The following is a 16,272-nucleotide window of genomic DNA, read 5'->3' on the forward strand; positions in this document are numbered from 1 at the left end:
AGTTTCTCAGAAAGCTTGTTTCTCGTTGTTATCGGAGGATATTTCCTTTGGCCCTATAGTCTTCAAAGGGATCCGAAATATCTGTTCTCAGATTCCACAGAAATAAGGATAGCAAAGAGATCCACGAAATACACATGCAACTCTGTGAGATGAATTAACAGAACAATAAGCAGTTTCTCAGAAAGCTTCTTTCCAGATTTCATCGGAGGATATTTCCTTTTTCACGATAGCCCTCTATGTTCTGCCAAATATCACTTTGCCAATTCCATAAGAACTTCTTAGCGAAAGGCTCCTTGTGCGGAAAGCTGTAACTCTCTGAGATGATTTCACAGAACACAAAGAAGTTTCTCAGAAAGCTTCTCTCTTTGTTATCGGAGGATATTTCCTTTGGCCCAATAGTCTTCAAAGGGATCCGAAATATCTGTTCTCAGATTCCAGAGAAATAAGGCTGTCAAGGAGATCCACGAAATACAGATGTAACTCTGTGAGATGAATTAACAGAACACTAAGCAGTTTCTCAGAAAGCTTCTTTCCAGATTACATCTGAGGATATTTCCTTTTTCACCATAGCCCTCTATGGGCTTCCAAATATCACTTTGCCAATTCCACAAGAACTGTCTTAGCGAAAGGCTTCTGGAGGGGAAAGCTGAAACTTTGTGAGATGATTTCACAGAACACAAAGAAGTTTCTCAGAAAGCTTCTTTCTCTTTGTTATCGGAGGATATTTCCTTTGGCCCTGTAGTCTTCAAAGGGATCCGAAATATCTGTTCTCAAATTCCACAGATATAAGGCTAGCAAAGAGATCCACGAAATACAGATGTAACACTGTGAGATGAATTAACTGAACACTAAGCAGTTTCTCAGAAAGCTTCTTTCCAGATTTCATCGGAGGATATTTCCTTTTTCACCATTGCCCTCTAAGGGCTTCCAAATATCACTTAGCCAATTCCGCAAGAACTGTCTTAGCGAAAGGCTTCTTCAGGGGAAAGCTGTAACTCTGTGAGATGATTTCACAGAACACAAAGAAGTTTTCCAGAAAGCTTCTTTCTCTTTCTTATTGGAGGATATTTCCTTTGGCCCTATCGTCTTCAATGGGATCCGAAATATCTGTTCTCAGATTCCACAGAAATAAGACTAGCAAAGAGATCCACGAAATACAGATGTAACTCTGGGAGATGAATTAACAGAACACTAAGCAGTTTCTCAGAAAGCTTCTTTCCAGATTTCATCGGAGGATATTTCCTTTTTCACCATAGCCCTCTATGGGCTTCCAAATATCACTTTGCCAATTCCACAAGAACTGTCTTAGCGAAAGGCTTCTTGAGGGGAATGGTGGAACTCTGTGAGATGATTTCACAGAACACAAAGAAGTTTCTCAGAAAGCTTCTCTATTTGTTATCGGAGGATATTTCCTTTGGCCCTAAAGTCTTCAAAGGGATCCGAAATATCTGTTCTCAGATTCCACAGAAATAAGGCTAGCAAAGAGATCCATGAAATACAGATGTACCTCTGTGAGATGAATTAACAGAACACTAAGCAGTTTCTCAGAAAGTTTCTTTCCAGATTTCATCGGAGGATATTTAATTTTTCACCATAGCCCTCTAAGGGCTTCCAAATATCACTTTGCCAATTCGACAAGAACTGTCTTAGCGAAAGGCTTCTTGAGTGGAAAGCTGTAACTCTGTGAGATGATTTCACAGAACAAAAAGAAGTTTCTCAGAAAGCTTCTTTCTCTTTGTTATCGGAGGATATTTCCTTTGGCCCAATAGTCTTCAAAGGGATAGGAAATATGTGTTCTCAGATTCCACAGAAATAAGGCTAGTAAAGAGATCCACGAAATATAGATGTAACTCTGTGAGATGAATTAACAGAACACTAAGCAGTTTCTCAGAAAGCTTCTTTCCAGATTTCATCGGAGGACATTTCCTTTTTCACAATAGCCCTCTATGGGCTTCCAAATATCACTTTGCTCATTCCACAAGAACTGTGTTAGCGAACGGGTACTTGAGTGGAAAGCTGTAGCTCTGTGAGATGATTTCACAGAACACAAAGAAGTTTCTCAGAAAGCTTCTTTCTCTTTGTTATCAGAGGATATTTCCTTTGGCCCTATAGTCTTCAAAGGGATCCGAAATATCTGTTCTCACATTCCACAGAAATTAGGCTATCAAAGAGATCCACGAAATGCAGATGTAACTCTGTGAGGTGAATTAACAGAACACTAAGCAGTTTATCAGAAAGCTTCTTTCCAGATTTCATCGGAGGCTATTTCCTTTTTCACCATAGCTCTCTATGGGCTTCCAAATATCACTTTGCCAATTTCACAAGAACTGTCTTTGCGATAGGCTTCTTGAGGGGAAAGCTGTAACTCAGTGAGATGATTTCACAGAACACAAAGAAGTTTCTCAGAAAGCTTCCTTCTCGTTGGTATCGGAGGATATTTCCTTTGGCCCTATAGTCTTCAAAGGGATCCGAAATATCTGTTCTCAGATTCCACAGAAATAAGGCTAGCAAAGAGATCTACGAAATACAGATGTAACTCTCTGAGATGAATTAACAGAACACTAAGCAGTTTCTCAGAAAGCTTCTTTCCAGATTTCATCGGAGGATATTTCCTTTTTCTCCATAACCCTCTAAGGACGTCCAAATATCACTTTGCCAATTCCACAAGAACTGTCTTAGCGAAAGGCTTCTTGAGTGGAAAGCTGTAATTCTGTGAGATGATTTCACAGAACACAAAGAAGGTTCTCAGAAAGCTTCTTTCTCTTTGTTATCGGAGGATATTTCCTTTAGCCCTATAGTCTCCAAAGAGAAAGGAAATGTCTGTTCTCAGATTCCACAGAAACAAGGCTAGGAAAGGGATCCACGAAATACGGATGTAAATCTGTGAGATGAATTAACAGAACACTAAGCAGTTTCTCAGAAAGCTTCTTTCCAAATTTCATCGGAGGATATTTCCTTTTTCACCATTGCCCTCTATGGGCTTCCAAATATCACTTTGCCAATTCCACAAAAACTGTCTTAGCGAAAGGCTTCTTGAGGGGAAAGCTGTAACTCTGTCAGATGATTTCACAGAACACAAAGAAGTTTCTCAGAAAGCTTCTTTCTCTTAGTTATCGGAGGATATTTCCTTTGGCCCTATAGTCTTCAAAGGGAAAGGAAATATCTGTTGTCAGATTCCACAGAAATAAGGCTAGCAAAGAGACCCACGAAATACAGATGTAACTCTGTGAGATGAATTAACAGTACACTAAGCAGTTTTTCAGAAAGCTTCTTTCCACATTTCATCGGAGGATATTTCCTTTTTCACCATAGCCCTCTATGGGCTTCCAAATATCACTTTGCCAATTCCACAAAAACTGTCTTCGCGAAAGGCTTCTTGAGGGTAAAGATGTAACTCTGTGAGCTGATTTCACAGAACACAAAGAAGTTTCTCAGAAAGCTTCTTTCTCTTTCTTATCGGAGGATATTTCCTTTGGCCCTATAGTCTTCAAAGGGAAAGGAAATATCTGTTCTCAGATTCCACAGAAAAAAGGCTAGCATAGAGATCCACGAAATACAGATGTAACTCTGTGAGATGAATTAACGTAACACTAAGCAGTTTCTCAAAAAGCTTCTTTCCAGATTACATCGGAGGATATTTCCTTTTTCACAGTAGCCCTCTAGGGGTTCCAAATATCACTTTGCCAATTCCACAAGAACTGTCTTAGCGAACGGGTACTTGAATGGAAAGCTGTAACTCTGTGAGATGATTTCACAGAACACAAAGAAGTTTCACACAAAGCTTCTTTCTCTTCGTTATCGGAGGATATTTCCTTTGACCCTATAGTCTTCAAAGGGATCCGAAATATCAGTTCTCAGATTCCACAGAAATAAGGCATGAAAGAGATCCACGAAATACAGATGTAACTCTGTGAGATGATTTAACAGAACACTAAGCAGTTTCTCTGAAAGCTTCTTTCCAGATTTCATCGGAGGATATTTCCTTTGTCACGATAGCCCTCTATGTTCTGCCAAATATCACTTTGCCAATTCCATAAGAACTTCTTAGCAAAAGGCTTCTTGTGCGGAAAGCTGTAACTCTCTGAGATGATTTCACAGAACACAAAGAAGTTTCTCAGAAAGCTTCTCTCTTTGTTATCGGAGGATATTTCCTTTGGCCCTAAAGTCTTCAAAGGGATCCGAAATATCTGTTCTCAGATTCCACAGAAATAAGGCTAGCAAAGAGATCCACGAAATACAGATGTACCTCTGTGAGATGAATTAACAGAACACTAAGTAGTTTCTCAGAAAGTTTCTTTCCAGATTTCATCGGAGGATATTTCCTTTTTCACCATAGCCCTCTATGGGCTTCCAAATATCACTTTGCCAATTCCACAAGAACTGTCTTAGCGAAAGGCTTCTTGAGTGGAAAGCTGTAACTCTGTGAGATGATTTCACAGAACACAAAGAAGTTTCTCAGAAAGTTTCTTTCTCTTTGTTATCGGAGGATATTTCCTTTGGCCCTATAGTCTTCAAAGGGATCCGAAATATCTATTCTCAGATTCCAGAGAAATAAGGCTATCAAGGAGATCCACGAAATACAGAAGTAACTCTGTGAGATGAATTAACTGAACACTAAGCAGTTTCTCAGAAAGCTTCTTTCCAGATTTCATCGGAGGATATTTCCTTTTTCACCATTGCCCTCTAAGGGCTTCCAAATATCACTTAGCCAATTCCGCAAGAACTGTCTTAGCGAAAGGCTTCTTCAGGGGAAAGCTGTAACTCTGTGAGATGATTTCACAGAACACAAAGAAGTTTTCCAGAAAGCTTCTTTCTCTTTCTTATTGGAGGATATTTCCTTTGGCCCTATCGTCTTCAAAGGGATCCGAAATATCTGTTCTCAGATTCCACAGAAATAAGACTAGCAAAGAGATCCACGAAATACAGATGTAACTCTGGGAGATGAATTAACAGAACACTAAGCAGTTTCTCCGAAAGCTTCTTTCCAGATTTCATCGGAGGATATTTCCTTTTTCACCATAGCCCTCTATGGGCTTCCAAATATCACTTTGCCAATTCCACAAGAACTGTCTTAGCGAAAGGCTTCTTTAGGGGAATGGTGGAACTCTGTGAGATGATTTCACAGAACCCAAAGAAGTTTCTCAGAAAGCTTCTCTCTTTGTTATCGGAGGATATTTCCTTTGGCCCTAAAGTCTTCAAAGGGATCCGAAATATCTGTTCTCAGATTCCACAGAAATAAGGCTAGCAAAGAGATCCACGAAATACAGATGTACCTCTGTGAGATGAATTAACAGAACACTAAGCAGTTTCTCAGAAAGTTTCTTTCCAGATTTCATCGGAGGATATTTAATTTTTCACCATAGCCCTCTAAGGGCTTCCAAATATCACTTTGCCAATTCCACAAGAACTGTCTTAGCGAAAGGCTTCTTGAGTGGAAAGCTGTAACTCTGTGAGATGATTTCACAGAACACAAAGAAGTTTCTCAGAAAGCTTCTTTCTCTTTGTTATCGGAGGATATTTCCTTTGGCCCAATAGTCTTCAAAGGGAAAGGAAATATGTGTTCTCAGATTCCACAGAAATAAGGCTAGTAAAGAGATCCACGAAATACAGATGTAACTCTGTGAGATGAATTAACAGAACACTAAGCAGTTTCTCAGAAAGCTTCTTTCCAGATTTCATCGGAGGACATTTCCTTTTTCACAATAGCCCTCTATGGGCTTCCAAATATCACTTTGCCCATTCCACAAGAACTGTATTAGCGAACGGGTACTTGAGTGGAAAGCTGTAACTCTGTGAGATGATTTCACAGAACACAAAGAAGTTTCTCAGAAAGCTTCTTTCTCTTTGTTATCAGAGGATATTTCCTTTGGCCCTATAGTCTTCAAAGGGATCCGAAATATCTGTTCTCAGATACCACAGAAATTAGGCTATCAAAGAGATCCACGAAATGCAGATGTAACTCTGTGAGGTGACTTAAGAGAACACTAAGAAGTTTATCAGAAAGCTTCTTTCCAGATTTCATCGGAGGCTATTTCCTTTTTCACCATAGCTCTCTATGGGCTTCCAAATATCACTTTGCCAATTTCACAAGAACTGTCTTTGCGATAGGCTTCTTGAGGGGAAAGCTGTAACTCTGTGAGATGATTTCACAGAACTCAAAGAAGTTTCTCAGAAAGCTTCCTTCTCGTTGGTATCGGAGGATATTTCCTTTTGCCCTATAGTCTTCAAAGGGATCCGAAATATCTGTTCTCAGATTCCACATAAATAAGGCTAGCAAAGAGATCTACGAAATACAGATGTAACTCTCTGAGATGAATTAACAGAACACTAAGCAGTTTCTCAGAAAGCTTCTTTCCAGATTTCATCGGAGGATATTTCCTTTTTCTCCATAACCCTCTAAGGACGTCCAAATATCACTTTGTCAATTCCACAAGAACTGTCTTAGCGAAAGGCTTCTTGAGTGGAAAGCTGTAATTCTGTGAGATGATTTCACAGAACACAAAGAAGGTTCTCAGAAAGCTTCTTTCTCTTAGTTATCGGAGGATATTTCCTTTGGCCCTATAGTCTTCAAAGGGAAAGGAAATATCTGTTGTCAGATTCCACAGAAATAAGGCTAGGAAAGAGACCCACGAAATACAGATGTAACTCTGTGAGATGAATTAACAGTACACTAAGCAGTTTTTCAGAAAGCTTCTTTCCAGATTTCATCGGAGGATATTTCCTTTTTCAACATAGCCCTCTATGGGCTTCGAAATATCACTTTGCCAATTACACAAGAACTGTCTTATCGAAAGACTTCTTGAGGGAAAAGCTGTAACTCTGTGAGATGATTTCACAGAACACAAAGAAGTTTCTCAAAAGCTTCTTTCTCTTTCTTATCGGAGGATATTTACTTCGGCCCTATAATCTTCAAAGGGATCCGAAATGTCTGTTCTCAGATTCCACAGAAATAAGGCTAGCAAAGAGATCCACGAAATACAGATGTAACTCTGTGAGATGATTTAACAGAACACTAAGCAGTTTCTCTGAAAGCTTCTTTCCAGATTTCATCGGAGGATATTTCCTTTTTCACCATAGCCCTCTATGGGCTTCCAAATATCACTTTGCCAATTCCACAAAAACTGTCTTAGCGAAAGGCTTCTTGAGGGTAAAGATGTAACTCTGTGAGCTGATTTCACAAAACACAAAGAAGTTTCTCAGAAAGCTTCTTTCTCTTTCTTATCGGAGGATATTTCCTTTGGCCCTATAGTCTTCAAAGGGAAAGGAAATATCTGTTCTCAGATTCCACAGAAAAAAGTCTAGCAAAGAGATCCACGAAATACAGATGTAACTCCATGAGATGAATTAACGTAACACTAAGCAGTTTCTCAAAAAGCTTCTTTCCAGATTACATCGGAGGATATTTCCTTTTTCACAGTAGCCCTCTAGGGGTTCCAAATATCACTTTGCCAATTCCACAAGAACTGTCTTAGCGAACGGGTACTTGAATGGAAAGCTGTAACTCTGTGAGATGATTTCACAGAACACAAAGAAGTTTCTCAGAAAGCTTCTTTCTCTTTGTTATCGGAGGATATTTCCTTTGGCCCTATAGTCTTCAAAGGGATCCGAAATATCTGTTCTCAGATTCCACTGAAATTAGGCTAACAAAGAGAATCACGAAATGCAGATGTAACTCTGGGAGATGAATCAACAGAACACTAAGCAGTTTCTCAGAAAGCTTCTTTCCAGATTTCATCGGAGGATATTTCCTTTTTCACAATAGCCCTCTATGGGCTTCCAAATATCACTTTTTCAATTCCACAAGAACTGTCTTAGCGAAAGGCTTCTTGAGGGGAAAGCTGTAACTCTGTGAGATGATTTCACAGAACACAAAGAAGTTTCTCAGAAATCTTCTTTTTCTTTGTTATCGGAGAATATTTCCTTTGGCTCTATAGTCTTCAAAAGAAATGGAAATATCTGTTCTCAGATTCCACAGAAATAAGGCTAGCAAAGAGATCCACGAAATACAGATGTAACTCTGTGAGATGAATTAACAGAACACTAAGCAGTTTCCTAGAAAGCTTCTTTCCAGATTTCATCGGAGGATATTTCCTTTATCACCATAGCCTTCTATGGGCTTCCAAATATCTCTTTGCCAATTCCACAGAACTGCCTTAGCGAAAGGCTTCTTGAGGGGAAAGCTGTAACTCTGTGAGATGATTTCACAGAACACAAAGAAGTTTCTCAGAAAGCTTCTTCCTCTTTGTTATCGGAGGATATTTCCTTTGGCCCTATAGTCTTCAAAGGGATCCGAAATATCTGTTGTCAGATTCCACAGAAATAAGGCTAGCAAAGAGATCCACGACATACCGATGTAACCCTGTGAGATGAATTCACAGAACACTAAGCAGTTTCTCAGAAAGCTTCTTTCCAGATATCATCGGAGGATATTTCCTTTTTCATCATACCCCTCTATGGGCTTCCAAATATCACTTTGCCAATTCCACAAGAACTGTCTTAGCGAAAGGCTTCTTGAGGGGAAAGCTGTAACTCTGTGAGATGATTTCACAGAACACAAAGAAGTTTCTCTGAAAGCTTCTTTCTCTTTGGTATCGGAGTATATTTCCTTTGGCCCTATAGTCTTCAAAGGGATCCGAAATATCTGTTCTCAGATTCCACAGAAATAAGGCTAGCAAAGAGATCCACGAAATGCAGATGTAACTCTGTGAGATGAATTAACACAACATTAAGCAGTTTCTCAGAAAGCTTCTTTCCAGATTTCATCTTAGGATATTTTCTTTTTCCGCATAGCCCTCTATGGGCTTCCAAATATCACTTTGCCCATTCCACAAGAACTGTCTTAGCGAACGGGTACTTGAGTGGAAAGCTGTAACTCTGTGAGATGATTTCACAGAACACAAAGAAGTTTCTCAGAACGCTTCTTTCTCTTTGTTATCGGAATATATTTCCTTTGGCCCTATAGTCTTCAAAGGGATCCGAAATATCTGTTCTCAGATACCACAGAAAGTAGGCTAACAAAGAGATGCACGAAATGCAGACGTAACTCTGTGAAATGAATTAACAGAACACTAAGCAGTTTCTCAGAAAGCTTCTTTCCAGATTTCATCGGAGGATATTTCCTTTTTCACCGGAGCCCTCTATGGGCTTCCAAATATCACTTTGACAATTCCACAAGAACTGTCTTAGCGAAAGGCTTCTTGAGGGGAAAGCTGTAACTCTGTGAGATGATTTCACAGAACACAAAGAAGTTTCTCAGGAAGCTTCTTTCTCTTTGTTATCGGAGAATATTTCTTTTGGCCCTATACTCTTCAAAGGGATCCGAAATATCTGTTCTCAGATTCCACAGAAATAAGGCCAGCAAAGAGATCAACGAAATACAGATGTAACTCTGTGAGATGAATTAACAGAACACTAAGCAGTTTCTCAGAAAGCTTCTTTCCAGATTTCATCGGAGGATATTTCCTTTTTCCCCGTAGCCCTCTATGGGCTTCCAAATATGACTTTGCTAATCCCACAAGAACTGTCTTAGGGAAAGGTTACTAGAGTGGAAAGCTGTTACTCTGTTAGATGATTTCATAGAACACAAAGAAGTTTCTCAGAAAGCTTCTATCTCTTTGTTATCGGAGGATATTTCCTTTGGCCCTATAGTCTTCAAAGGGATCCGAAATATCTGTTTTCAGATTCCACAGAAATAAGGGTAGCAAACAGCTCTAGGAAATACAGATGTAACTCTGTGAGATGAATTAACAGAACACTAAGCAGTTTCTCAGAAAGCTTCTTTCCAGATTTCATCGAAGGATATTTCCTTTTTCACAATAGCCCTCTATGGGCTTCCAAATATCACTTTGCCCATTCCACAAGAACTGTATTAGCGAACGGGTACTTGAGTGGAAAGCTGTAACTCTGTGAGATGATTTCACAGAACACAAAGAAGTTTCTCAGAACGCTTCTTTCTCTTTGTTATCGGAGGATATTTCCTTTGGCCCTATAGTCTTCAAAGGGATCCGAAATATGTGTTCTCAGATTCCACTGAAATTAGGCTAACAAAGAGAATCACGAAATGCAGATGTAACTCTGGGAGATGAATTAACAGAACACTAAGCAGTTTCTCAGAAAGCTTCTTTCCAGATTTCATCGGAGGATATTTCCTTTTTCACCATAGCCCTCTAGGGGATTCCAAATATCACTTTGCCAATTCCAGAAGAACTGTCTTAGCGAAAGGCTTCTTGATGGGAAAGCTGTAACTCTGTGAGCTGATTTCACAGAACACAAAGAAGTTTCTCAGAAAGCTTCTTTCTCTTTCTTATCGGAGGATATTCTCTTTGGCCGTATAATCTTCAAAGGGAAAGGAAATATATGTTCTCAGATTCCACAGAAAAAAGGCTAGCAAAGGGATCCACGAAATACAGATGTAACACTATGAGATGAATTAACAGAACACTAAGCAGTTTCTCAAAAAGCTTCTTTCCAGATTTCATCGGAGGATATTTCCTTTTTCACAATAGCCCTCTATGGGCTTCCAAATATCACTTTGTCAATTCCACAAGAACTGTCTTAGCGAAAGGCTTCTTGAAGGGAAAGCTGTAATTCTTTGAGATGATTTCACAGAACACAAAGAAGTTTCTCAGAACGCTTCTTTCTCTTTGTTATCGGAGGATATTTCCTTTGGCCCTATAGTCTTCAAAGGGATCCGAAATATCTGTTCTCAGATTCCACAGAAATTAGGCTAACAAAGAGATCCACGAAATGCAGACGTAACTCTGTGAGATGAATTAACAGAACACTAAGCAGTTTCTCAGAAAGCTTCTTTCCAGATTTCATCGGAGGATATTTCCTTTTTCCCCATAGCCCTCTATGGGCTTCCAAATATGACTTTGCCAATTCCACAAGAACTGTCTTAGGGAAAGGGTACTAGAGTGGAAAGCTGTTACTCTGTTAGATGATTTCATAGAACACAAAGAAGTTTCTCAGAAAGCTTCTTTCTCTTTGTTATCGGAGGATATTTCCTTTGCCCTATAGTCTTCAAAGGGATCCCAAATATCTGTTTTCAGATTCCACAGAAATAAGGCTAGCAAACAGATCTAGGAAATACAGATGTAACTCTGTGAGATGAATTAACAGAACACTAAGCAGTTTTTCAGAAAGCTTCTTTCCAGATTTCATCGAAGGATATTTCCTTTTTCACCATAGCCCTCTATGGGCTTCCAAATATCACTATGTCAATTCCACAAGAACTGTCTTAGCGAAAGGCTTCTTGAGGGGAAAGCTGTAACTCTGTGAGATGATATCTCAGAACACAAAGAAGTTTCTCAGAAAGGTTCTTTCTCTTTGTTATCGGAGGATATTTCCTTTGGCCCTATAGTCTTCAAAGGGATTCGAATATCTGTTCTCAGATTCCACAGAAATAAGGCTAGCAAAGAGATCCACGAAATACAGGTGTAACTCTGTGAGATGAATTAACAGAAAATTAAGCAGTTTATCAGAAAGCTTCTTTCCAGATTTCATCGGTGGATATATCCTTTTTCACCATAGACCTCTATGGGCTTCCAAATATCACTTTGCCAATTCCACAAGAACTGTCTTAGCGAAAGGCTTCTTGAAAGGAAAGTTGTAACTCTGTGAGATGATTTCACAGAACAAAAAGAAGTTTCTCAGAAAGTTTCTTTCTCTTTTTTATCGGAGAATATTTCCTTTGGCCCTATAGTCTTCAAAGGGAAAGGAAATAATGTGTTCTCAGATTCCACAGAAATAAGTCTAGTAAAGAGATCCAGGAAATACAGATGTAACTCTGTGAGATGAATTAACAGAACACTAAGCAGTTTCTCAGAAAGCTTCTTTCCAGATTTCATCGGAGGATATTTCCTTTTTCAGCATAGCCCTCTAAGGGCTTCCAAATATCACTTTGCCAATTCCACAAGAACTGTCTTAGCGAAAGGCTTCTTGAGGGGAAAGCTGTAACTCTGTGAGATGATTTCACAGAACACGAAGAAAGTTTCTCAGAAATCTTCTTTCTCTTTGTTTTCGGAGGATATTTCCTTTGGCCCTATAGTCTTCAAAGGGATCCGAAATATCTGTTCTCAGATTCCACAGAAATTAGGCTAACAAAGAGATCCACGAAATGCAGATGTAACTCTGTGAGATGAATTAACAGAACACTAAGCAGTTTCTCAGAAAGCTTCTTTTCAGATTTCATCGGAGGATATTTCCGTTTTCATCATAGCCCTCTATGGGCTTCCAAATATCACTTTGCCAATTCCACAAGAACTGTCTTTGCGATAGGCTTCTTGAGGGGAAAGCTGAAACTCTGTGAGATGATTTCACAGAACAGAAAGAATTTTCTCAGAAAGCTTCCTTCTCGTTGTTATCGGAGGATATTTCCTTTGGCCCTATAGTCTTCAAAGGCAAAGGAAATAAATGTTCTCAGATACCACAGAAAAAAGGCTAGCAAAGAGATCCACGAAATACAGATGTAACACTATGAGATGAATTAACAGAACACTAAGCAGTTTCTCAAAAAGCTTCTTTCCAGATTTCATTGGAGGATATTTCCTTTTTCACAATAGCCCTCTATGGGCTTCCAAATATCACTTTGCCAATTCCACAAGAACTGCCTTAGCGAAAGGCTTCTTGAGGGGAAAGCTGTAACTCTGTGAGATGATATCACAGAACACAAAGAAGTTTCTCAGAAAGCTTTTTTTTCTTTGTTATCCGAGAATATTTCCTTTGGCTCTACAGTCTTCAAAGGAAATGGAAATATCTGTTCTCAGATTCCACAGAAATAAGGCTAGCAAAGAGATCCACGAAATACAGATGTAACTCTGTGAGATGAATTAACAGAGCACTAAGCAGTTTCCTAGAAAGCTTCTTTCCAGATTTCATCGGAGGATATTTCCTTTTTCACCATAGCCTTCTATGGGCTTCCAAATATCTCTTTGCCAATTCCACAAGAACTGCCTTAGCGAAAGGCTTCTTGAGGGGAAAGCTGTAACTCTGTGAGATGATTTCACAGAACACAAAGAAGTTTCTCAGAAAGCTTCTTCCAATTTTTTATCGGAGGATATTTCCTTTGGCCCTATAGTCTTCAAAGGGATCCGTAATATCTGTTCTCAGATTCCACACAAATAAGGCTGGCAAACAGATCTAGGAAATACAGATGTAACTCTGTGAGATGAATTAACAGAACACTAAGCAGTTTCTCAGAAAGCTTCTTTCCAGATTTCATCGAAGGATATTTCCTTTTTCACAATAGCCCTCTATGGGCTTCCAAATATCACTTTGCCCATTCCACAAGAACTGTATTAGCGAACGGGTACTTGAGTGGAAAGGTGTAACTCTGTGAGATGATTTCACAGAACACAAAGAAGTTTCTCAGAAAGCTTCTTTCTCTTTGTTATCAGAGGATATTTCCTTTGGCCCTATAGTCTTCAATGGGATCCGAAATATCTGTTCTCAGATTCCACAGAAATAAGGCTAGCAAAGAGACCCAAGAAATACAGATGTAACTCTGTGAGATGAATTAACAGAACACTAAGCAGCTTTTCAGAAAGCTTCTTTCCAGATTTCATCGGAGGATATTTCCTTTTTCACCGTAGCCCTCTATTGGCTTCCAAATATCACTTTGCCAATACCAAAAAAACTGTCTTAGCGAAAGGCTTCTTGAGGGGAAAGATGTAACTCTGTGAGCTGATTTCACAGAACACAAAGAAGTTTCTCCGAAAGCTTCTTTCTCATTCTTATCGGAGGATATTTCCTTTGGCCGTACAGTCTTCAAAGGGAAAGGAAATATCTGTTCTCAGATTCCACAGAAAAAAGGCTAGCAAAGAGATCCACGAAATACAGATGTAACTCTGTGAGATGAATTAACGTAACACTAAGCTGTTTCTCAAAAAGCTTCTTTCCAGATTACATCGGAGGATATTTCCTTTTACACAGTAGCCCTCTAGGGGTTCCAAATATCACTTTGCCAATTCCACAAGAACTGTCTTAGCAAAAGGGATCTTGAGGGGAAAGCTGTAACTCTGTGAGATGATTTCACAGAACACAAAGAAGTTTCTCAGAAAGCTTCTTTCTCTTTGTTATCGGAGGATATTTCCTTTGGCCCTATAGTCTTCAAAGGGATTCGAATATCTGTTCTCAGATTCCACAGAAAAAAGGCTAGTAAAGAGATCCACGAAATAGAGATGTAACTGTGTGAGATGAATTAACAGAACACTAAGCAGTTTCTCAAAAAGCTTCTTTCTAGATTTCATCGGAGGATATTTCCTTTTTCACCGTAGCCCTCTATGGGCTTACAAATATCACTTTGTCAATTCCACAAGAACTGTCTTTTCGAAAGGATTCTTGAGGGGAAAGGTGTAACTCTGTGAGATGATATCACAGAACACAAAGAAGTTTCTCTGAAAGCTTCTTTTTCTTTGTTATCGGAGAATATTTCCTTTGGCTCTATAGTCTTCAAAGGAAATGGAAATATCTGTTCTCAGATTCCACAGAAATAAGGCTAGCAAAGAGATCCACGAAATACAGATGTAAATCTGTGAGATGAATTAACAGAACACTAAGCAGTTTCCTAGAAAGCTTCTTTCCAGATTTCATCAGAGGATATTTCCTTTTTCACCATAGACTTCTATGGGCTTCCAAATATCTCTTTGCCAATTCCACAAGAACTGCCTTAGCGAAAGGCTTCTTGAGGGAAAGCTGTAACTCTGTGAGATGATTTCACAGAACACAAAGAAGTTTCTCAGAAAGCTTCTTCCTCTTTGTTATCGGAGGATATTTCCTTTGGCCCTATAGTCTTCAAAGGGATCCGAAGTATCTGTTGTCAGATTCCACAGAAATAAGGCTAGCAAAGACATCCACGACATACAGATGTAACCCTGTGAGATGAATTAACAGAACACTAAGCAGTTTCTCAGAAAGCTTCTTTCCAGATATCATCGGAGGATATTTCCTTTTTCACCGTAGCCCTCTAGGGGATTCCAAATATCACTTTGCCAATTCCAGAAGAACTGTCTTAGCGAAAGGCTTCTTGAGGGGAAAGCTGTAACTCTGTGAGCTGATTTCACAGAACACAAAGAAGTTTCTCAGAAAGCTTCTTTCTCTTTCTTATCGGAGGATATTACCTTTGGCCGTATAGTCTTCAAAGGGAAAGGAAATATCTGTTCTCAGATTCCACAGAAAAAAGGCTAGCAAAGAGATCCATGAAATACAGATGTAACACTATGAGATGAATTAACAGAACACTAAGCAGTTTCTCAAAAAGCTTCTTTCCAGATTTCATCGGAGGATATTTCCTTTTTCACAGTAGCCCTCTATGGGGTTCCAAATATCACTTTGTCAATTCCACAAGAACTGTCTTAGCGAAAGGCTTCTTGAGCGGAAAGCTGTAACTCTGTGAGATGATATCACAGAACACAAAGAAGTTTCTCAGAAAGCTTCTTTCTCTTTGGTATCGGAGGATATTACCTTTGGCCCTATAGTCTTCAAAGGGATCCGAAATATCTGTTCTCAGATTCCACAGAAATAAGGCTAGCAAAGAGATCCACGAAATACAGGTGTAACTCTGTGAGACGAATTAACAGAAAACTAAGCAGTTTCTCAGAAAGCTTGTTTCCAGATTTCATCGGAGGATATTTCCTTTTTCTCCGTAGCCCTCTATGAGCTTCCAAATATCACTTTGCCAATTCCACAAGAACTGTCTTAGCGAAAGGCTTCGTGAGGGGAAAGCTGTAACTCTGTGAGATGATTTCACAGAACACAAAGAAGTTTCTCAGAAAGCTTCTTTCTCTTTGGTATCGGAGGATATTTCCTTTGGCCCTATAGTCTTCAAAGGGATTCGAATATCTGTTCTCAGATTCCACAGAAATAAGGCTAGCAAAGAGATCCACGAAATACAGGTGTAACTCTGTGAGATGAATTAACAGAAAACTAAGCAGTTTCTCAGAAAGCTTCTTTCCAGATTTCATCGGTGGATATATCCTTTTTCACCATAGCCCTCTATGGGCTTCCAAATATCACTTTGCCAATTCCACAAGAACTGTCTTAGCGAAAGGCTTCTTGAAAGGAAAGTTGTAACTCGGTGAGATGATTTCACAGAACAAAAAGAAGTTTCTCAGAAAGTTTCTTTCTCTTTTTTATCGGAGAATATTTCCTTTGGCCCTATAGTCTTCAAAGGGAAAGGAAATATGTGTTCTCAGATTCCACAGAAATAAGGCTAGCAAAGAGATCCACGAAATACAGATGTAACACTGTGAGATGAATTAACAGAACACTAAG

The sequence above is a fragment of the Macaca fascicularis genome, chromosome 16 (genome assembly GCF_037993035.2).
Source record: "Macaca fascicularis isolate 582-1 chromosome 16, T2T-MFA8v1.1".
Classification (NCBI taxonomy): Eukaryota; Metazoa; Chordata; class Mammalia; order Primates; family Cercopithecidae; genus Macaca; species Macaca fascicularis.